The sequence below is a fragment of the Physeter macrocephalus genome, chromosome 9 (genome assembly GCF_002837175.3).
Source record: "Physeter macrocephalus isolate SW-GA chromosome 9, ASM283717v5, whole genome shotgun sequence".
Lineage (NCBI taxonomy): Eukaryota > Metazoa > Chordata > Mammalia > Artiodactyla > Physeteridae > Physeter > Physeter macrocephalus.
In genome coordinates this window covers 92,658,496-92,681,215 of record NC_041222.1, presented here as the reverse complement: position 1 = coordinate 92,681,215, position 22,720 = coordinate 92,658,496, and positions in this window count along the sequence as shown.

Genomic DNA, 22,720 nt, shown 5'->3' with positions numbered 1-22,720 from the left:
CCTGTGGCTTTGAGCCGGTATCTTAAATGGTTTGAGTCTGAGATTTAATCATTTAAAAAATGTAGATCTTATTAATACTTGCCCTCTGTATCTCACAGGGGTGTTGTGAAGACCAAAGGATATGAATGGGTAGCAAAGTACATCTAAGGGAAGGAAATACAAATGGCTGTTAAACGTATACAGTGATGTTCGAGCTCACTCAAAATAAGAGAAACGTAAATTAAAATTACACTGATAAATAATTTTTTCCTATCAGACTGGCAAGGGTCCAGAAATTTGATAACACACTCTGAATGGTGAAGTTGTAAGGAAACAGGCACTGTCGTATTTTTCATGGGAAGGTAAATGTGTGGAACCTGCACCGAGGTCAGTTTGGCAGGAGCTAGCAACATTGTAAATACACATATTTTCTGACCCAGCAATTCCACTTTTGGGAATTTATCCCACAAATACAGTTGTGTAAGTACAGGTCTATGTGTATGGCTATTTGTTGTCGTGTTGTTTGCGATGGGAAAAGATTTGAAACAACATAAATGTCCATCGGGAGGAATCTCTCTGAGAGACTATGGTTCGCCCATGTGATGGAGTATTATGCAGCTGTAAAGAGGAAAGAGAAAAAAGCTTTGTATTGATGAATAAGACAAACTGTTAAGTGAAGAAAAGCAAGATATAGAACAGTATGTACAGTATATTACATTTTTGTGTTTAAAAAAGGAGGAAATAGGAGTAGTTGCTTGTGTCTACATAATGAAATTCTAGAAGGATCTCTGAGAGACTAAGAACAGTGGTCACCTTTGTGTGTGTGATGGGGGTGAGTCTGGGTTCTGGAAGGGCAGGAGATGGGTAACGGAGAGTCTTCACTGTTTGCCTCTTAATATATATATTTTAATTTTTTGAACCGTTTGAGTGCATTAATAATGCATACCTGCAAATTAAAGGTGGCTTTGTAAACTGTAAAGCACTGTCCACATGCTAGTTACTTGGGCTATTACTAATATACAAATGACCTACAGTGCATGGCTAGGACTGGGGTCTGCAGGGGTGGCAAAAGGAGCATGGCTGGAGGTTCTGGAGAGGGCAGAGCAGTCGGAGTGGGGGGTCTTGAGAGAAAAGTGGTCCTCTGTGTTTTACTGGAAAGTGGTTGGTTGGTGTGATGTGGCGGGCTGGGGATTGGTGGTGAGGATTGCAGTTCCCGCCCAGATTGATCACATTGGCTGTTGTCAGCCACAGCCGATCTGTCTCATGCACGACATGCAGCTTATCTGGGTGATGGTGCCAAGGCTCCATAGTCGTCTGAGGAGTGCCGGCTCCAGAGCTCTGGCGGAGAGAAGCATGCTCGGCTGGAGAAGCTCCTCTTTGTTGAGCTCTTACCGTGTGCTGGACACGGGTGTGAGTGCACTACCTGTGTTAGCGATTAACATTTTTTTTTTTTTTTGGCTGCTCCATGCGGCATGTGGGATCTTACCTCCCCGACCAGGGATCGAACCCGCATCCCCTGCATTGGAAGCGCGGAGTCTTAGCCACTGGACCACCAGGGAAGTCCTGTGTTAGCCCTTTAAACCTTCTCCCCGGTCGTCTCCCACCTCTTGAAGCAGAGGTGGGTACTGTGATTATCTCCATTTTACAGATGGTGAAACTGAGGCCCAGAAAGGTCAAGCACTGTATCCAAGGTGCAGCGGTGGTGGGGCTGGGCTGTGATTCCAGGCAGTCTGGTTGTTGGGCCGTCCTTCCGACTACCATGGGACACGACCTCTCGGGAGAAGGCCCTTGGCTTCCTTTTCTCCTTCCTAGTACTGCCCTCAGCCCTCTTTGTCCCTCCTCCCTCTCTCCTTGGATTAGAACACCATCGCTGGATCAGAAAGGTGCCCCCTGATTTTTTGTTAGGTGGGGATAAACATCACCAGTGGGGGGTCTCCTTTGTTTCTACTGGATCTCATTTAGGGCCAGCACAGTGTGGGCACCATCCCGAGGCTGCTGTGTCCCATGTCATGCTGCTTCTGTCTCTCCTCTCAGAGGGGCAGTTGAGCACCCCTCCCCTTGTATCTCTGAGATCCCAGAAACAAATCCTAGCAGACAGAGGCCTCTTGTCAATTAGAGTGAGCCAAGGGCCTTGCTATCTGTAGAGGGATCTGGGGGAGAGGCAGAGCTGCTGGGCAAAGTGAGACCATCATGTCTCCAATTAAAGTTGTGAGGATTCATCTTCTAAATCAGCCCCCCTCAGAAATTGACATTTATTAGGTTGTCAAAGCTGATTTTTCTCCTTGGCCCTTTCCTGCCCCCAACTGTGTGTGTGTGTGTGTGTGTGTGTGTGTGTGTGTGTGTGTGTGTGTGTGTGTGTATTTGTACGAACATGCATATAAATAAATACCTATATTTTGCTTTTAAAAATTAAACATGCAGTATTCAGTCCTATTGGACATTTGGCTTTTTGACTCCTGGTAGAGTGGAAGGCAGAGAGCCTGGGGGCAGGGGCATGCTTGGTGGGAGAGGAGGAGGGGTCTGAGATGATGGTAGGCACATCATCTGGGGGTTGGGGCCTGGCTCCTGTAGAGACAGAGGTTGCCTGCTGTGTGATTTTAGAAGTGCCCCATACCACCACCCTGAAAATCTCTCTCCTCCATGTGCCACTGAACCTGGAATTCCTCCAGTGGAGAATCATTCCTATGAATTTAAAGTGAGGTAGGAGTCCCTAAGAGGGAAATGCATTAAATCACTAACATCCCAGAAGCATAGATTTCAGAGCCTGAAGATAGTTTTATCTTCTCTTGTAGAGAGGAAGCTGAAGTCTGGGGAGACCAAGGGATTTGCCCAAGGTCACTTATCATGTTAGTGACAGCGATGTGACTGTCACCCACATCCTCTGACTCCAAGCTCAGTGGGCTGTAGTTTATCAGATCAGTTTTCTTTGGTGACAAGAGGGAGCCTGGCCATATGTAGGCCCTGGCCCCCAAATGAGGAGAGGCCAAGAAGGTGGGTGGGGATGGGGTGTGACGGAGAAAAGGTATAGAAAAGCAAGACCAATGTGACAACAATTTCGCTATGTCATATTTTTTCTAATCGTATGTGTTGTCATTTTCATTTTATCCATTTTGCATTTATGATTCATGACATCACAGGCAGCTCTATAGTGGCTAGCTGGGCCTGGCTTTCCTTGAGACTGTCTTCATTTACCATCGCTACCTTTGCTATTTCTGCCATAATTTTATTCCACTTTTATTAATATGACATAACTATTTTTCTTTAAATGAACGCTTTTAAAACTTTATTTATTTAAAAATGAAACTTTGTTTTTCTATTGTGCAAGGAAAACCAGTTATCACTTGCCAGAAAATAGATGGTAATCATCAAAATAAATATAATGAGATCAAAACAAGGTTATTAAAATTTAGTTAGCTGCCTTTCCTGCCAAGAGCTCTTAGCCGAGGAATGTTTTTAATTTGTAAAAAGGAAAATTAGCGAGTGTTGGAAAGGCATTAAAACCCTGCTAGCCCCCCGATGAGACTTTCTCCTAGGTAATCAGGATCTGTGTTAGTTGCCTGGGGCTGCCACAAACTGGGTGGCTTAAAGTAACAGAAATTTTGTCATCTTACAGTTCTGGAGACCAGAAGTGCAAAATGAAGATGTCAGCAGGGCCGTGCTCTCTCTGAAACTGTAGGGGAGAATCCTTCCTTGCTTCTTCTAGCTTCTGGCGGGTGGGCTGGCAAACCCTGCCGTTCCTTGGTCTGTAGCTGCATCCCTCCAGTCTCTGCCTTTGTTGTTGCATGGTCTCCTCCCTGGGTCTCTCTCTCCCACGGCCATCATCTGATAAGGACAACAGTCATGTTGGATCGGGGTCTGCCCTACTTCCGTATGACCTCATCTTAACTAACTACATCTGCCACAACCCCATTTCCAAATCAGGCCACGTTCTGAGCTCCTGAGGATTGGGACTTCAGCGTGTCGTTTTTCGGGAGGCACAATTCTTCCCATAACAGGGTCTTTGAAAGAGAAGCGAAAAAGAACTTTTTCATCGTGTGGTCAAAGCTATTGGATGCCTGTCCGAGGGCCCGCAGTGGGACCTGACCCACATGTGGAGAAGGAGTACGTTAAGGGGGTGGGAAGGCTGTGAGGTGCCCCCTGCTTCTCCTTCTAGGCTCCGGAGCATGGGATCCCCTTAGCTCTCAGGAGCAGCTGGTGTTCTTGAGGCCTGAATGGGCCTTTGATAAGTCAGCTCTGGGGCCACTAGGTGCCCCAGGGTTGGGGTGGGCGTATTTACCGAGGACTCTCAGCCACCCCTTCCTCAGCCCCGTGGATCCAAGATCAGCCTCATAGAAACCTCCCTGCAAGCAGCCAGCATTTACTGAGATCCCATTGAGTGCAAAGCCGTGCGGGGTTCCCGGATGTTGCCCTGGCGTGGCTGGTCTCATGGGCCGGCCACAGGTGGCCCAAGGCAGAAAGACAGTGGAAAGGGCCAAGCGGGTGGGTGAGGTAGGTGGGGGTGCGAGGGGTAGATGCCGTGGCTTCTAGGATGGAGAGGCAGCTGCAGGCCCAGGGGGAGTTTTTCAGAGACATGGGTGGGAGATCTCTCTTGGGTACCACCGTGCGCAGAAGTGGAGAAAGCTGCGAAGCTCTACCGAGTAGGGGAAGGGGAGACAGACAGCTGCTCCAGCAGGTGGTGACAGTGCTAAGGAGAAAAAGCAGGCTAAGAGGACCAGGAAGGGGATTCCTGGCAGAGGAAGCAGCAGGCCTAGAGGCTGGAGGGGAGCGGCAGAGGCCAGTGGGGCTGGAGCAGAGCGGGTGGGAAGAGAGCCGCAGGAAAGGAAGGGAAGAGGCGCGGGGGGTGAGGGTGGCTGCCAGGTCTTGGGGCGGGGGCTAGGGTCTGGTGATTCCATGTAGGTGAAGATTTTTTTTTTTTTTGTGGTACGTGGGCCTCTCACCGCTGTGGCCTCTCCCGTTGCGGAGCACAGGCTCCGGACGCGCAGGCTCAGCGGCCGTGGCTCACGGGCCCAGCCGCTCCGCGACATGTGGTACTTTCCCGGACCGGGGCACGAACCCGCGTCCCCCGCATCGGCAGGCGGACTCTCAACCACTGCGTCACCAGGGAAGCCCTGAAGATGTTGTATTTTATCCTAGGTGTCCAGGCAGAATTTTGATCAGAGAAGTCAGTCATTGCACCTAATTTCAAACAGATCACCCCGCTGCTGTGCTGAGAATAGACTCTGAGAAGCAAGAGGAGAAGCAGAGAGGAGCTCGAGCAGTAAGTAACCCAGACGAGGTGATGCTAGTTTCCACCAGGGTGATGGTAGGAAGGTGATGGTGAGTGGGGAGAAATGACCAGATTCTGGATAGTCTTTAAAAGTAGGTCCAGGGCTTCCCTGGTGGCGCAGTGGTTGGGAGTCCGCCTGCCGATGCAGGGGACACGGGTTCGTGCCCCGGTCCGGGAAGATCCCACACGCCGCGGAGCGGCTGGGCCCGTGAGCCATGGCCGCTGAGCCTGCGCGTCCGGAGCCTGTGCTCCGCAACGGGAGAGGCCGCAACAGTGAGAGAGAGGCCCGCGTACGGAAAAAAAAAAAAAAAAAAAAGTAGGTCCAGTGAGATTTCCTGATTGGATGAGTGTTGAGAGAGAGGTGTCAAGGTGGACTCCAAGGTGTTTGGCCTGAGCTGCTGGGAGCATGGAGTTGCTGTTTACTGAGGTGGAGAAGGCTGCAGCATGTGTGGGTCTGGAAGGAAAATCAAGGGTTCCTAGTGAGGTGGATTAAGGTGAAGATGGGACTTTCAAGTGAAGGTGGCGCGTGGACAGGTGCAGATATGAGGCAGGAACTTAGGGGAGAGTCTGGGCTGGAGATGGAAATTTATGGGTTAGTTAGTAGAGTTTAGATGGTATTTTAAAGCCGTGAGACACAACGAGCTCACTCTGAAGCGAGTGTTTGGAAAAAAGATAAGAAGGCGAAGGATTGATCTCTGGGGCGCTGCAGTCAGTAAGGCTACGAGGACCGATCAGCAAAGACAGCAGAGACGGGCAGCCAGGGAGGTGAGAGAAGCACCAGGAGAGAGAGTGGTCGTCCCGGAAGCCGTGGGAAGCCAGTGTTTTGAGGAGGAGGGGTGGTCCATCAGTTCATGAAGTGTTGCTGATGGGTAGGTCACTGTCACAGGTGGGAAGGCGGAGAGAGGCAGGATGGCACATCCCGTGGTGGGAGCCCTTGGAACTCTCTCCTGGTTGCTTCTCTTTCCTCAGTGAAATAAGAATCACGGCTGAGGGTGAAGGGTAGGGAGGAGGTGTTGGAAGTTTGAAGAGAGGAGAGAAAGTGGACTCAGGAAACGTAACAATTGCACCAAGGGCCGCCTTGACTGGTGGCCACTCCAGAATTTCTATATTTGAAGGATGTAGGAGATGTAGAGCTAGTCAGAAGGGGAGCTTGACAGTGAACCTGCAAAACACCCACATAAGGCTGAGAAACTTCAATCATCCAGGTCAAAGGGAAGGGGAGCTGAAGGGGGAGAAAAGTAAGGCCAACACCTGAGAACCTCCGGTAGGTCCTACATAAGCAGGGGAAGGGGAGGGAGAGCCTTCTAGGCCAGCTGAACCTTACAGCTGAGATACAAGCCATTCCCTCTGTCACTAGCTGTTTGCAGCCACCAGAAATACAGCCAGTGGGATGAGAAGGAGGAGGCAGGACTAGGCAGGAGGGCACCAGGTGATGTGGTGGCCACGCCCCCTCATCTGTCAGGACAGGAAACTCCTGGGACCCCTTCTTCTTGCTCCCACCCTTCTCAAAGTGCCAGGTCAGACATTTAGGTAGGTTTCTCTAAGAGTATAACCTGCATCTCTATTTTTAAATTTTTATTTTATTTTATTGAAGTATAGTTGATTTACAGTGTTGGACCTGCATCTCTAAAGTACCTTGGCTAATTAAACACACACACACACACACACGCACACACACACACAAGTTCAGACATCAAACTAGTCATCTTGGGCCGTGAACTTCTTGCAAAGATGTTGCCATGACACAACATATTCCTGGAACTCCTTTTTGGGAAATCCAACTTAGTATGTGACACACTGTTCTCTCTTCTCTGTGGGGGTCACTCTTTGCACTTCAAGGGTAGATTTGATTTCTGGAAACAGCCTAAAGTAATTTAGGCCAAGTGTGATGACTAAAATTGGGGATTGGAGTTTTGCAGCCACTGATGAGGTTTGATAACGGATAGAATAAAACTAGCTTTGTCTTGTTTAAAAAGGGACAATACTTCTTTTCCAGAATTTAATGAGGTATAGTGGTAAAGTGCCTGCTGTAGTTTTTGATCCATAACAGGTGTTGCATAATTGGTAATTATTAATATTCCTAAAACAGAGATCCTGAAATGAGTTGTTGAAATAAGCGATTCATCCCCAAGGTGATGGCTTTGAAGGGACAGACTTTATCTAGAATGATAAATTTTGCTACGTCAGTTAAAAAAGCATAATTCTGTAATCTTATCTGTTAATTTCTTTATCAGCCTTGCAAGTTGGAGGATACAGGGCTCCATGTCAGAGAAAAGAGCAGCTGGAGGAGATCATGGGGAGATGAATAATGCTGACCCCTTGGTCTCCCCTTAGGACCACCCTTGTCTTTTGGTAGTTCCTGGGTAACCAGAGCTAGACACAGTGGGTCATCAGGTACTAAGGAGGTCAAGTGTGTTCTCCCCTCCCCCACTGGTGTCCTCAATGCTTCTCTGCTGGTTTGCTGATGCCAGGGAGAAACTCTAGGATGAGGAATTCTTGTCTTTGGCTTAAACTTTCAATCCTTCAGTACAAGAGCAAATAATCAGGAATAAGATAGCATGGGAGTAACTTACAGCTTTGTGTGGAGGAGGATGCGAACTCCTTTCCTGAGACCAAGTGTTGACAGTGGGAGAGGAGAGACAACGGAAGGACCACAGATCTTTTTGCAGAAGGGGTGGGGAAGGAGGAGGCATCACCGAGCCAGACTTGCTCTGTGCTTCCCTCTCCAAGGGGCACACAAGGAAGCCTCCCAGCCTGGAGCTGTGCATGGTGAAGTCTCCCAGTGCCCCCTGGCTGCCACGGGGAACAACAGAAAGTCCTAGCCCTTGTCTGGACTCTGTCCTAGCCAGGCTGGCAACTTTGGCTCTGCTCTCTCTCTGGACTTCAGTTTCCCATGAAACAAAATGGTGACTTGGGACTATATCAGTGTTTCCTAGCCTTTTTGTTATTTTTTGTTTGTTTGTTTTGTTTTTGGCCATGCCGTGTGACACAGACACGAAGTGAGCAAATGCTGTGGGGAGAATCATTTGCTCAATGCAGGGTTGCCACAAACCTTCAATTTGTCAAAAACACAATATCTGTAAAAAGTGCAATTACACAAGATATGCGTGTATAACAAGATACAATAGGGGGCTTAAGCAACAGACACTCATTTTCTCACAGTTCTGGAGGCTAAAAGTCTGAGGTCAAGGTGTCAGCAGGGTTGGTTTCTGGTAAAGCCTTTCCTCCTGGCTTGCAGACGGCCACCTCACTGTGTCCTGGCCGGGCCTCTCCTATGTGCTCATACAGAGAGAGAGAAAGAGAGTTAGAGGGAGAGAGAGAGAGAGAGATCTGGTGTCTCTTCCTCTTTTTTTTTTTTAATTTTTCCTCCTCTTCTTATAAGGACACCAGTTCTATCGATCAGGGCCCCACCCTTATGACCTCATTTAACCTTAATTACCTCCTTAAAGGCCCTATCTCTACATAAAGTCATATTGAGGGTTAGGGCTTCAACATAAATTTGGGGGAAGACAGTCAGTTGATAACACCTCCATATATAAGCTACAGGTTAGCTCTGGGGTACAGAACATAGAAACACAGAAAGAGCTCCATGTCACATTCACCGCAGGAACAGCCCCTGCAGGGTCCTAGTTGCTGTGCATCTTGGATACAGCTTCCTTCTGCAGGTCTGTAGCATATGCTCATAGAGGAGAAAGGCTGTCAGAATGCAGGAAGGCTAACGGGCAGATTCTTCCCTGGTACTCAGGAGCCTTCTGCCTTAGCCCCTCCCCAGTTCTGTAGATGGGGTTGGGGGTACACATGGTCCAAGAGCAGCAGGAAGTAACACAGCCTTTGGAGAAGTGGGTCTGAAAGGAGGAGAAATGAATATCCACATCTGGAATCAGCCAAACCAAGGCAGAGCTATCAAACTCCAACTTGCACAGCTGGAAGGGAGCCTAGAGACAAGCCCATCCAAAGCCCTCATTTCACAGATAGGAAAGCTGAGGAAAGGGATTTGCCCAAGCTATAACTGGTCTGTACACCATGTGCTACTGGCTTTCATGAACCCATAGCCCAAAACTCTTTCAGCCACAGCGATGTTTCTCAAAGTGCAGGCTAAGGACCCCCCATGGCTGCTTTTTTTTTAAAGGCAGATTCCTAAGCCCCATACCAAGAGTCTGTTTCACAACGTCTGAGATGGACCCAGCATGTTAAAAAGCTCCCCACGTGGAACTGGTCCCCTCCAAAGCTTGAACATGATGCCCCAGAGGTCTGCAGTAGCAACTCAGAAACTCCCAAGTGACAAAGGGACAGGGAGAGGCAGCATCTAATTGTGACATGGTAGGGGGAGGCAGTCCCCAATCTGTGACCAGCACAGAGCTTATGGACAGTTTCACATTGAACAGTGAGGGTGGAGGTGGACCCCACCCATTTATCAAGGTCAGCCAAGTCCTCCAAGTGAGTACCAGTACCACAGCCAAACTGCCCTTATATCAGAAATATAGGCACACCCTTTTCATTGGGGATCCCATGATTTAGCTCAAAGAATAGTAGTAACCAGCCAAGCATGGAAATCTTGATTCTTAACTTGGAAACTTCATGTACATAGAAGTATCCTGAATATTTGCATACTACCTCTTCCAGCCAATCAGAAGTCCCCTAAAACAGCAACCAAGCAGTGCTGTAGCTGCGAGGCCACCTGGTGGCCACAGGAGGAACTGTCTGACTCTTCCTGATGATGCGTGACTCACCTCCCTTTTCTCTTTTTCTCTTTTATTACTTCTGTCAGTTGACTCTGTCTCAGATCATCTCTTCCATGCAAGTACACACACATTCTTTTAAATCCCCTTCCTCTTATTAAAGTACATCACTTGAGGGGCTTCCCTAGTGGCGCAGTGGTTGAGAGTCCGCCTGCCGATGCAGGGGACACGGGTACGTGCCCCGGTCCGGGAAGATCCCACATGCCGCGGCCGCGTACCGCAAAAAAAAAAAAAAAAAAAAAAAAAAAAAAAAAGTACATTACTTGGGGTTTTCAAACTCAAACGCCTACAGGGTCTAACCAGAAAATACCTTCACTACGTGAAGAAGACCTGGTGGGTAAGCAACAGCCTACTGTCACCCTGTGGAAGTTTACTGCCACAAGTCCAGGTTGCTAGGGCTTCCCATTGCCAGAAATCTGGATATTTTTTAATGACATTTTAATATCCTGGCAAGTAATTCTTTTAAGCTTTAAAATGCTATATGGCTACTGTACTGTATACCTGAAATTTGCTAAGAGGGTAGATCTTAAGTGTTCTCACCACACACACAAAAAGAGGTAACTATGCAAGGGGATGAATATGTTAATGACCTTGATTGTGGTGATTATTTTACAATGTATACTATATCAAAACATCGTCATACACCTTAAATGTATACAGTTTTTCTTTGTCAATTATACCTCCGTAAAGATGGAAAGATAAAATTTTAAAAAACAGAAAAATAATTGTTATATGGGACAGCATGACACAGGCACAAAAGCACATGCCAGAGGGTCAGCAGCTTGTGATGCTGGGATAATTCTTGCCTCCTGTTTTCCTTTCTTCTCTCTCCCTCTCTACCTGCCAAGGCCTAATGGTTACAACAACTGTTAGACATGAGAGGACTTAGGTCAATGCTATCTCAAGGAGAAGATAAAGTGGTACAGGAGAAATCCTTGAATTTTTCACCGAAATCAGACATTTAAAGAACTTGTACCGTCAGCCCCAATCCCTCGCGAGAGCCCAGAAGAACCTTTGCAGATCCTCCTCAATACATTTCCATAGATCTCCTCCTCTTCGAAATTAACCAGCTTCCCTCAAGCACCAGGATCCTAGATAAATAAAAGAGTTCTTATTCAGTGGGAATTGTTTTTCTGTTCTGTTTAATTACTAGTATTGTGGCAGTATTGTTTTCTACCATTTCCAATGCAAATGCGCAGTGTTTCTGCTTCATGGTGGATTAAGCTGGGTTTTATGAGCTAGCTCAGGAAGCTAACCACCGCTTAAAAACTACTCCTATGGGAAAAAAGTGCCAAATTCCAAAGATCCAACTTTTACAGATCAGCTCTGGGAAGTACAGTCTGTTAATACACCGAGGGCTGCCTGGAAAAATGCTGTGTTTTCAGGGGTGCATTTTGCTTTTCACCCCATTCTTACTTGAATCACAGACTGTGAGGGTGAGAAGATCCTTAGAAATCACTTAGTCCACCCCCTCATCTCACAGATGAGAAAAATGTTTACATGTGAGAGAACAGCAAGGTGGAGTGACACGCCCCAATTCGCACAGCTAGACAGTGACCCGGGTCCCCAGGCTCCCAGTGCAGAGAACAGAGCCTTTTCAGATGATGGGAAATACCATGGCCACCAGGCAGCCAAAGAAGAAGAGAAATAAAACAATCACAGCCAATGTTTACTGAATACTTGGTACGTGCCGGGCACCATGCCAGATGCTCAAGAGCACTTAATCTTCTAAATATCAGGTGGCACCAAACCTCATCTCCAATACACAGATGAGAATTCAGAAGTTAAGCTGTCAGCCAGTGCCTAAGTGTCCAAGTTGACTGTCATAGTTAATAAGTAGCCAGGAATTCAAGAAGCTATGCTCTTAATCAAGGTGCTCCTTCAAATTGCCCAGTTTACGCCACTGCCCCACCATACCCCAGCCATCTGGTGGACGTACTGCTTCACAAACCCCAGATCTGCATCCTTCCTTCCGTGTTGTAAGAGAGGTGTAGGATTTCTCTGTTAAGAAGTACCATTAGAACCTTTCATTTCAGGTAATATGACGGTCTAGCTAGCCAGGAAATTCTCCCAGTAAAGGACACCAAAAATACGATAACTAAAAATCAATGAATGTTGTAAAGGCATAGCTGAGCTGGGGGAAAAGAAAAATCCCCAAAGGTCAAAAATTATCAGAAAGCCCCATCTGCAGAGGTAAGTGCCCACTAAAGCCCAGGGTGTGGTGAGGGGGGATCAGATGATCCTAGAGCTTGGGTTTTTTTTTTTTTTTTTGTGGTATGCGGGGCCCCCTCTGCTGTGGCCTCTCCCGTTGCGGAGCACAGGCTCCGGACGCGCAGGCTCAGCGGCCATGGCTCACGGGCCCAGCCGCTCCGCGGCATGTGGGATCCTCCCAGACCGGGGCGCGAACCCGGTTCCCCTGCATCGGCAGGCGGACGCGCAACCGCTGCGCCACCAGGGAAGCCCTAGAGCTTGGGTTTTAATAGATCAACGTGAAGGGGAGTAGCTCAAGAGACAAAATGAGCTCAAGAAGAGTGGAAAGCAGATGAGCGATCTGTCACAAAGCCAGAACACCTCTACACCCTAAATAAACCTACCCCACACCTGGATACGGTGGGGATACCTGCCCGTCTCTGCACTGGGTAGAGTCTCCCCTGGTAGCTCCTAATTCAAAAATGGCCCTGACATGGATTTGGGGTGAAACTTGTACCAGCTGTGAAGCATCACAGCAAAAAATTATTTTAAATTGGTTTTGCTGGAAAAAAGCCAACACACAGACCCTCTCTGGAGGAACACGATTCAAGCTTAGACATCAAAGAATTCCTGCCAAAAAGCACTAAAGAAATGATCTGCATTCCCATGTTCATTGCAGTATTATTTACAATAGCCAAGATATAGATACAACCCAAGTCTCCATTGACGGATGAATGGATAAAGATGTAGTATATATATACCAAACGTAAAATAGAGAGCTAGTGGGAAGCAGCCGCATAGCACAGGGAGATCAGCTCGGTGCTTTGTGACCACCTAGAGGGGTGGGATAGGGAGGGTGGGAGGGAGGGAGACGCAAGAGGGAAGAGATATGGGAACATATGTATATGTATAGCTGATTCACTTTGTTTTAAAGCAGAAACTAACACACCATCGTAAAGCAATTATACTCCAATAAAGATTAAAAAAAAAAGATGTAGTATATATATATACAATGGAATATTACTCAGCCTTAAAAAATAAGGTAATCCTGCCATTTGCAACAATACAGATGGACCTGGAGGCATTATGCTAAGTGAAATAAGCAGAGAAATACAAATACTGTATGATATCACTTACGTGTGGAATAAAAAAAAAAAAAGACAGAACTCATAGAAACAGAGTAGAATGGTGATTGCCGGGGCTGGGGAGTCGGGAAATGAGGAAAGGTTGGTAAAAGGGTACAAGCTTTCAGTAATAAGATGAATAAGTTCTGAGCATCTAATGTACACGTGGTGACTACAGTTAACAATACTGCATTGTGTACTTGAAATCTGCTAAAAGAGTAGATATTAAACATTCTCACCAAACCAAAAAAAAAAAAAAAAGGTAACTGTGAGATGATGTGTGTTAATTAACTTGACTATGGGAATCATTTCACAATGTATACATACATCAGATCATCACATTGTACACTTTAAATATATTACAATTTTATTTGTAAATTATACCTTAATAAAGCTTAGGGAAATCAAAAATTACAGGATACAACAGGAAATGAGAAGTACCTATAAGGAAAAGCCAAAGGGAGAGAAGTGAGGTGGGCTTCAAGGTGCTGACGCCAATGCAGGTAATGAGAGCAAAAGTAACAATTGAGGGCTTCCCTGGTGGCGCAGTGGTTGAGAGTCCGCCTGCCGATGCGGGGGACACGGGTTCGTGCCCCGGTCCGGAAGTATCCCACGTGCTGCGGAGCGGCTGGGCCCGTGAGGCATGGCGGCTGAGCCTGTGCGTCCGGAGCCTGTGCTCCGCAACGGGGAGGGGCCACAACAGTGAGAGGCCCGCGTACCACAAAAAAAAAAAAAAAAAAAAAAAAAGTAACAATTGACAGTCACAGGGGTTACCATGAGATGTACTCCGTACTAACGGCTCTACATGGACAAACCCCTGTAACCTTCTGCTGCATATTCAACCCACCAAGCAATGACTGGCTTAGAAATAAGCTTAAAATAGCAAAACTGGAAAGAGCATTATCGACCATCTACTCTCATGTTTTTCAAACTGCAAGTCTTATAATTTTTGTCCAGTTAGATAGATAGATGTTAGGTAGATAGATACATAGATAGATGATAGAGAAAAGTGCACACATATATATAAACACAAATGTATGTGTGCATGTGTATATATATATATTCGTCAAGGTTCTCCAGAGAAACAGAACAATAGGAGAGATATAGAGATAGACGGACAGAGAGAGATGATAGATAAATACATGATAGATAAATATATCTCCGTCCTCATATACACACACAATATGAATACATATACTGGGTCTCAATGTAAAACGTATTTTTTACTGCAGATTGAGGTTATAAAACAAAATTCTCAGACTATTTCCAACTTTGTCATTATTGTTATATTTATCACGGTGATCTGTGATCAGTGATCTTTGATGGTATTATTGTAATTGTTTTGGGGCATCACAGATCATACCCATATAAGATGGCGAACTTAACTGTTTAATGTTGTGTGTGTTCTGGCTGCTCCATTGACTGGTCATTCCCCCATCTCTCTCCCTGTCCTTGGGCCTCCCTATTCCCTGAGACACACCAATATTGAAATTAGGCCAGTTAATAACCCCACAGTGGCCTCTAAGTGTTCAAGTGAAGTGTCAATCGATGTGGCAAACTTCATTTTTGTCTCATTTCAAGAAATCGCCACGACCGCCCCACCCTTCAGCAGCCGCCACCCTGATCAGTCAGCAGCCATCAACATCGAGGCAAGACCCTCCAGCAGCAAAAAGGTGATGACTCACTGAGGGCTCATGTGATGGTTAGCAGTTTTTAGCAAGAAGGTATTTTAAAAATTAAGGTATGTACATTGTTTATTTAGACATAATGCTCTTGCACACTTAATAGACTACAATATAGTGTTAACTTTTATATGCACTGGGCTTTTTTTTTTAATTTGCATACATATTTTTTTAAATAACACCTTAATGCCATGTCATTTTTTAAATTTTTTTATTTTATTTATTTATTTATTTATGGCTGTGTTGGGTCTTGGTTTCTGTGTGAGGACTTTCTCTAGTTGTGGCAAGTGGGGGCCACTCTTCATCGCGGCGCGCGGGCCTCTCACTCTCGCGGCCTCTCTTGTTGCGGAGCACAGGCTCCAGACGCGCAGGCTCAGTAATTGTGGCTCACGGGCCCAGTTGCTCCGCGGCATGTGGGATCTTCCCGGACCAGGGCTCGAACCCGTGTCCCCTGCATTGGCAGGCGGATTCTCAACCACTGCGCCACCAGGGAAGCCCCCGCACTGGGCTTTTTAAAAAGCTCATGTGGCTCAATTTATTGCGATATTCACTTTATTGCCATGGTCTGAACCCGCAGTATCTCTGAGGTCTGCCTGTGGTAGCCTGAGCTGACTAAAGCATGAGGGAACATTCATTCATTCATTCATTTATCCATTCAAGCATGTAGCACATTCATGCATAATGGGTTGTCTATAAGGAATCTTCAAATTTGTTTGGGCTTTGAGTGATCACTACAAGGTCACTGTGGGTCAAGTTTTTCCCATCTTGGTCCAAACTTCCCCAGAAGCCTCACATGCAGTCCAGCACTTCGGGGCCCAGGATGCAGTCCCTTAATTCCTGTTTTGGCCCTTTAACTGCTCTCCCCAAATTATCACTCTTTGGCATCAAAAGATAAAAGCCCCCGAGTGTTGTATATGAACGTGGAGCTGTATCTGTGTGTGGGTTTGTGTGTGGACACCAAGCATTTTTGTAAGTGTAAGTGGTCACACAGGGACCTACAAAATGAGGCTGTGGGTGTGCCCGTGTGTTCGATCACTGCATACATTTGTTCACATAGAAAAGACCAGATTTGGAGTCTGAAACGCTGGGTCAAAAGTAAGTTTTTGCTTATCAGCTGTTATCTTAGGCAAGATGGCTTAATTTATTTGGGCCTCAGTTTCTTCTCTTTAAAACAGGGAGAACGGAAATGTTTGTCAGAGATGAGTTGTGAGGCCCACCGGGGAGTGAGTGTGGAAACCCTGGTAAGCTTACAGCTGCCCACGGATGTGAGGACTCCAGAAGCTCTCCTCCCCTTAGGCTGTGTGGCCTAGTCCTGCTATCTGACTGTCCCCTCCCGTGGCCCCTTGACTCTGCTCTTTCCGAGAGGAGGTGTGACCACAGGCTGGGCATCCTCTGCCAGGTCTGGGCTCCCACGGCTGCTGGTTTGCTCCATTTTCTTCTCTTCCCCCATGTGCCTGGGCCTGGCCTGTACTGGGTCCTCAATAATCATATATGAATATACATAAATGAATGAATGGCACGTTGTGGACAATACCAGTTACTGAATGGAACGAGGTGTCTTGTGGGGCCCATTGAAGCATCCTACCTAGGTTCTTGTCGGCTGAAGTGGAGATGGGAAGGTAAAGACAGAAACTTACATTTCTCAAGTGACTGTCTGCTGAGGGCGATGCTAATCTACCCCCAATGTTTGGGAAGCAGAGAAAGGGAAAGAAAGCTCCCTGAGGATATATGCGAGCGGAGTGTTCCCTGAGTGTCCCCAATGCCAGTAGGGAGAAAAGCATATGACTGGAGAACTGTCATCTCTCTGCTACGGGGTCCTTAATAGCTTTTGTTTATTGAACAACTACTATGTGCCAGGCACCATGCTGGATGCTGGGGTTAAGGTCATGACCATTAATTATCTCCCAAGACACCATTATCTCATTTAATCTTGAGAACAGCTGTGTGAGGACCAGGTGAAATATTGCACAGGAAAAGAGTTTATAAACTGTAGAGTGCTATAAAATGTCAGGATTATTATGGGGATGATTTGTTTTCCTCCTCCACCTCTGCAGCTTGCCCGGCAGCCTCCCTCTTGGTACAGCGTTGGTACCCACCTTGCCTGTCTCCTTCCCGGCTAACTGGGGAGGCTCTCCAGGCCTGATATATGCAGTCACTCACACGTTCTCCCACTGAACATTATTCTAATCAGACAACTCATTATTGGAAGCCTGCCTCCTCGGGCTGCCTGGACAGGGTTATTACAGGATATTATACAGACCATTTGCATGGCCACCTTCAGGTCATTTCCATCACTTTAAGCTACTTACAGGCCCATTTTCTTCCCCATGATATTTGCCTAATGCGATTACTCTGTGGCCTCAGCTGGCTCAAAATGGAATCAGAAGTTACACGAGGGAGCAAAGTCAACTGGATCCTGACACGCCCTGAGTACTTTGGGGCCTACCTGGTCCCAGGTGACTATTGTCACAACTAGGTTTCCAGATCCAAGGGGCCACTTAGGAGCTTGGTGAGGAGGGGGCTGGGGTGGGGAAAGGGCAGCTTGTTGGATAGGCTACTATTTTATAGTTCAAGATGATACAAAGGATCCTGTTCCAGTCCCGGAGTTCATCTTCTTTAAATTCATTCAGGGCCTCCTGTACTTCATCGTAGCCCTTAACACACTTTGTTATAATTGATTGTGTGATATCTGTTTTCCTGCTAGAGATTTAGCTATGTTGGGACAAGGACTCTGCTTATCTACTTGATCTTTGTGTCCTCAGCATCTAGACTAGCACCCAGTGTATACTAATTGATCAATAAATAGATACGTTTGTTGATTGGCTGATTGTATGAATGGGTCCTTCATTGCCTTTCACCATCTCTGCTAGGAATGTGTGTGTCTGTGCCTGCCCAGCAATTAGTCCTGACTCGGGCTCAGAGCCCCTATTCCTGTTATATTGTGTGCGCTTCCCCTGGTGTCTGTTTCTGAAGGTTCCAGTCTGGGTCTGCTGCTCACACCCTGACACTGTGCTGGGTGAGAAATCTGGGGCACAAGACTCTAGAGCAGTGTTTCTCAGCTGGAGGCAAATATGCCTCCACGTGGCTTTCAGCCATGTCTGGACACGTTTTTGGTTGTCCTGACTGAGGGGACACCACTGGTATCCACTGGCAGCCCAGGGATGCTACTAAACATCTTACAGCACACAGGACAGCCCCCTCCTGCAAAGAATGATCCCACCCCCAAATATCAATAATGTCAAGGTTGAGAAACCGTGCCCTAGAGTTAGCTCAACAATAGGAGGTTCAACAGTAGGAAGGACGTCGGGGTCCCCGGCAGTCAGGTGGACTCTTGTGGCATTTCAGGGGATCTTTATATGACACCTTCTCTTCCCTGCCCAAGTTCTGAACCATGAATCAGGCAGAAGGAGATCAAATACCTCTTTTATTACTGAAAACTGTTGGAGAACAGAGTTTTGCCTGGTAGAACAGAGTTTAGTCTGTTATGCGAGGGAGATAACATTCCTGAGTTGAATGTATTCATCTCCCGTGAAAACACCGGCCTCTGTGCAGGGCCTGGCATGGCAGGCAGAGGAAGAGGGCATGCACTGCATTGAGCCATGGGTGCCCGGTCCCCCTCCCGACTCCAATAAACTGTTCTTTGCCTAAAATGGCAGCCAGAGCAGCCCAGACTCAGATGAGGTAGGAATGGAAACCCCACCGAAGATGAGGATTCAGAGTCTCTCCTCCTGGGGTCTGACCCCTGGCATGGCCTGTGGTTATGCCGTGAAGACTTTGGAGTCAGATGGGCCTGGTCCCCAGTCTCCTTCCCTGAGGCTCATTGGCTGGTCAGTGTTTGAGCTTTACTTTTCAAATCTACAAAATAAGGCCGATAATAGATATTGTTCAGTTTTGTTGTAAAAACCAAAAGAATCATGATTGAAAAAGTGCTCAATATTAACATGGGACAGGGCCAGGCTAAGCTCTGCAGTGACCACAAAGGCGGGCAGAGCACTGTCTGGGGGCCGCAGGGAGGTGGGTGGCCAGGAGTGCAGCAAAATCACGCACAGAAGTAACTGCAGCCCAGACGGAGGAAGCAGGGGAGAAGTCTGACTCCCAAAGGCTTTCAGGGCAGAAAAGGCTCATGCATTCACCTGTTGGGGTGCAGCCTGTGGAGCCAGTGGCTTTGCATTTGGGCCCAGAAGAATGGCAGATATCTTCAAAGTTCATAACCTACTATTTTCAATTATTGCCAGAGCAATTCGTGTTCATGTAGAAAGTTGAGGGAACACGGATAAATCAAACAAAACAAGTACAATCCCTTTATAATTCCATTGCCCAGAGATAATGATCGGTAACATTCCCCAGATTGGCTAAAAATATGGTCACGCCAACCTTCTTCTTATAGTAGAAAACCCAGTATCTCCATCCTGGGCCTCCCGCTCCTCCTGTCCCTGGGGTGTTTAATTCAGACTAAAGGGGTCAACCTGATCCAAAAGCCAAGCAGAGTAGCACAGGAAAGTCACCACACAGGCTGAGGAATGTCCCTTGCCTGGATTCTAGGATCGCTGCTTTTAGTACACACACACACACACACACGCGCACGCACACGCACACACACACACACACACACACACACACACACACACACGCTTAGCCGTTGTATTAGTCTGCTAGGTTTGCCATAAATACCACAGACTGGGTAGCTTAGACAACAGAAGTCTATTTTTCACAGTTCTGGAGGCTGAAAGTCCCAGATCCAGGTGCTGGCAAGGTTGGTTTCTCCCGAGGCCCCTCTCCTCGGCTTGTAGGTGGCTGCCTTCTTGCAGTGTCCTCACATGGCCTTTCCTCTGTCTGTGCACATACCTGGTGGCTCTTCCTCTTTGTGTAAGGACACCAGTCACATTGGATTAGGGCCTGACCCTTATATCCTCATTTAACCTTAAGTACCTCTTCAAAAGCCCTCTTTTCACAAAAGTCCCCTTGGGGGGTTAGGGTTTCAACATATGTATTATGGGGGAAGACAATTCAGTCTATAGTAGCTGTTTCCCCCCAAACTCAACAATATGTCAGAGTAGTCATCCAAAGGGGTTATACCCCCATCTCATGCTGTTTTGTAATTGACGGGGGTTTGGCTGGTGACCCAACCCCAGAGGCAGCTTCCTGCTGTGGGTTTGGGGTGGCAGTTTGCTGTGGGTCCCAGGGGCCTGCACTGGACTCACACAAGGACGTGGGAGGCGGCTGGACCTCTGATAGGGTAGCTTCTAGATTCCAGGAGACAGAGCTAAGCGATGTGATCTTGGGAACTCTTCTTACGTCTGGCATGGAGGGCATGGAGCTTGTGCCTTTGAAAGGACCATGGCAGCTGCGACAACGGGCATCTCAGTGGTGCCCGTGACAGATTGAAGTTCAGTGCCTCTTCCCCCTCTTTTTTGAATGTATAACCCTCCCAGGGCTTTAGTATGATCTTCAAGAGGCAGAAGGGCCCTCAAAATCATGACTAAGATTGAATATTTTTGCCAGTCCTGGAGAGTGGGGGCTTGTTGCCAAGTTTAACTGGATTTAGACAAATGAGTAACGTAACATTTCTTACACCGGAATGTTGCAGAACAAGGTCATACTGTCATACTGGTATGTTGGGCTGTATCAAACATTTTAATCTTTTGTCAATCTGGCAGATGAAAACTGTGTTCTTCTCTGCCACAACAAAGTGGAGAGGAATTGTGGCCAAGTAGATATTGGAATGTGCTGAAGACCAACGGGGGAAAAGATCAACAAAGGCCAGCCCGAGACAGAGGAGGGAAGGGAGGGCTGGGGGAGCCACACGCCCACCTGCCAGCTCTGTCCCTATCCACCAGAGGCTGGAGACTCCTCCTAACCCCATGTGTGACCCTGCCAGGCTTGTAGGGTTGGTGCTTGCCATGGGGAGGGCTTGGGGAGGCCCACCCAAGCTCATCCCAGCTTGTGACCTCTTAGTTTGTCGCCTTTGCTACCCAACCCTCATGCACCAACCCTCTTTTTTTTAATTTTTAAAAATTTTTGGCTGCGTTGGGTCTTCATTGCTGCACTCGGGCTTTCTCTAGTTGCAGCGAGCTGGGGCTACTCTTCGTTGTGGTGTGCGGGCTTCTCTTTTTGCGGAGCACAGGCTCTAGGGTGCGCAGGCTTCCGTAGTTGTGGCACGCGGGCTCAGTAGTTGTGGCTCACGGTCTCTAGAGCACAGGTTCAGTAGTTGCAGTGCACGGGCTTAGTTGCTCCGCAGCATGTGGAATCTCCCCGGACCAGGGCTCAAACCCGTGTCCCCTGCATTGGCAGGCAGATTCTTAACCACTGTGCCACCAGGGAAGTCTTTGTTTCACATTAAAAAAAAAAATTACACATCTAATAGAAACCCCCTGAGTATCCCTCCCCAATCCCATTGTCTCACCTTCTTCCCCAGAGGTAACCCCTCTCCTGAATTTGGAGTTTATCACCCCCCACTCATCATTTTAAACTTGTGCTATGTATGTATGTTTCCATATACATGTGTATATAGTATACACACATAGAGTATATATACATATAAAGTTTTGCATATTTTAAAGTATATACAGGCAGTTATACTATATAAATCTGTAAATTGTTTTTCCCTCCCTCAGCATTATTGAGGCTTATCCATGTGATTCTCGTAATTCGTTTTAACTGCCGTGCAATATTCATTGTGTGACTATACCAAACTTGTTTGTCCATTTGTCTGTTGATGGACATTTAGGTTTTTTCCATTATTTTCATTGTTACTCCTGGGTACCTAAATATTCATTTGAACAAGAAGACACGGGCCTCCTTATGCCATGGGTGAGAGAATCGTTCTAAGATGTGTACCAAGGAATTGAATTGCTGGGTTATGGGGCATGTACATCTTCTACTTTACCAAATAGAGCTAAATTGTTTTTCTGAGTGATCTCCCATCAAACTGTATGAGAGTACCTGTTAGTCCACCATCACTTGACATTGTCAGACTTAAAAAAATTGTTTTTTCATTTGTTGAATATAAAATAGCATTGGGACTTTCCTGGCGGTCCAGTGGTTAAGACTCCATGTTCTCAAGGTTGGGGCACGTGTTCGATCCCTGGTCGGGGAACTAAGATTCCGCGTGCTGCATGGTGCGGCCAAAAAAAAAAGGAGCGTCTCCTTGTTGTTTTAGTTTATTTTTCAACAATTATTAGTGAGGTTAAACATCTCTCATGTTTATTGCCCATTTTCCCACTGGGTGTGTAGAGATTTCTTATATATTGTGACTACAAATTCATTCTCAGTGCGCGCGCGGCAGCCGCCTACACCCAGTCCACAGTGTAGCTTTTCATTTGTTCATGGAGTCTCTTGTTCTGAACAGGTCTTTTTATCTTTTCAATTTAAACCAACCCTTTCCTTTGCTGGGGGAAGTCAAGGGCTTCTAGGGGATGGTAATTGGAGGAGGAAAGAATCTGGGTTCTGGGGGAAGGGGAGGCTTCTGGTGGGAAGGAGGAAGTGCCTGGGTCTGGCCTGGAAAGGCTCCCTCAGGGTGGGATGGGAGCTGCATGATCTCAGCCCCCTTGTTAGAAGGTGTGTTAGGGCCTGTGGGTGTGGTCGGCTACTGCCCAAAGATCCTTCTGACTGGGGTGACAATACAACTTTTCATTTAACCTGGGAGACTTTTGAGGGTGTAAGGGAACACCATTAATAATTACAGTGGGACAGTAGAAGTAAACTGGGACTGTCTCGGGCAGACTAGGACATAAGGTCACC